We start from the raw sequence: 1,654 nt of genomic DNA, 5'->3' as shown, positions 1-1,654 counted from the left end.
TTTCCCCTTTTGATTCTTTTCACCAAATATTTACTAAGTTATCTGATTTACATGAAATTTAGCACTTCAGGGTGTTCTTTTTCTCACAAAGTATATTTAATAAAAATTCTGTGTATGTACAAATGTGTCAGTATTTATTTTATTTAAATCAAAATATAGAACCCTGAAAATTATATATATAAAAGCCTGCCGCAACCTTTGTGGCAGGATTTAGGATCTGAAAGAGGGGACAATGCACAAATGAAAATGCTATAGAAGAAATATGAATTTTGAAGGCATTGTGGGCCAGGTGGAGACTCTTTTTTGAAGAGAGACACCGACTTCTGGCCTGGTCCGCTATTTATTTACTTGAATACACATTTTCCCTTTAGCAATGCATACTTTCATATCAAGGATAAAGGTTGGTAAACAGTAAAAGGATTATCAGGTTAGGGAATTGCCTTGAGCCACCACTATCTCAACAGACAAGGTGCTTAGTGTCAGCCCTGCTTATGCACAAGGTCCATCGGCCTTCTGCATTCCTTGGTGACAATATTGGCAAGCAGTGGCTTCCCGCATCTCCCCCTTTTTGTTTTCTTAATAAATCTTGAAAAGTGTGTGCAGTCTGTAGGGTTTGAGTCCTTTTAAGACTCTTCATTCCACATCTGCAGATTAGAAATAAACATATAAGAACAAGAATGAGACAGACAATAGTGGTTATGCTAAAAAGTCAGATGTAGGGAGATCCAATGAAAAGGATTGAGTTTTTTCATGACCTTTTTAAATTGCTGCCAGGCATCTAAGGAACTAGTTCGTAGTAGGCTCCTTTCTGGGCCATCAGTTCTTTATGGGTCCCCTTCTCAATCACCATCCCCTGTGACATGACAGCAATGATATTTGAGTTCTGGATGGTGGACAAATGGTGGGCAATGAAAATGCAGGTCCGACCTTCTCTGGCTTTGTCCAGGGCACCCTGTACCGTTGCACAACTGATGACTACTAGCATGGCCAGGAAAACATTCTTAGGTGTTCTCAGGGTTCTTGTTCTGGACTGTCTTCTTTATTATCCCCCCGGTCATCTCCAGACTGTTTCTCATCTGTATTGTTCTCCTCCCAATTCTTTATCTTCAGCGTGTTGCTTGGGGCTACTGCTATCTGTGGCTGGAGTAGTCATTTGTCTGCAGGGATTTTTCTGGAAATACCCAAGCATATCTTCAACCAAAGGTTAACAAAGGGTTGGGACCCTTCCATAAACCAGACTCAGGATTTTTCCATTTAACCAAACCATTTTCCTTTGGTTTATTCTGACACCAATGTAATGCCATAGGTTTCTTGCCATCAGCATTACAAGTGAAAAAATTTAAGATAATTAAGGCTTGGTGTAGTCTACTACAGAAGCTTTCTCCAGTATCACTATTCTCCCTTTTTGTTTTTCAAGTTGGGATTATAGCCACTGATGTTGGCATTCTTTAATGGTGGTATTCCCGTAATGTGCCTGTTGTAATAAAGTATGCATTTCCTTTTGTTAAAGGACCAGGCAGGGTGGTATGAGCCCTGATATGAGTAATATAAAAGGGATGTTGTCTTTGCTGTACAATTTGCTGTACCTGTTTAAATAGTATAAAGAGACTTTGGTCACTGAGCCATTTTAATTGAGCAATCTCCATTTTGTTTA

The sequence above is a fragment of the Myotis davidii genome, unplaced genomic scaffold, assembly GCF_000327345.1.
Source record: "Myotis davidii unplaced genomic scaffold, ASM32734v1 scaffold495, whole genome shotgun sequence".
Lineage (NCBI taxonomy): Eukaryota > Metazoa > Chordata > Mammalia > Chiroptera > Vespertilionidae > Myotis > Myotis davidii.
The sequence above is the reverse complement of the archived record's forward strand: the minus strand, read 5'-3'. Positions refer to the sequence as shown.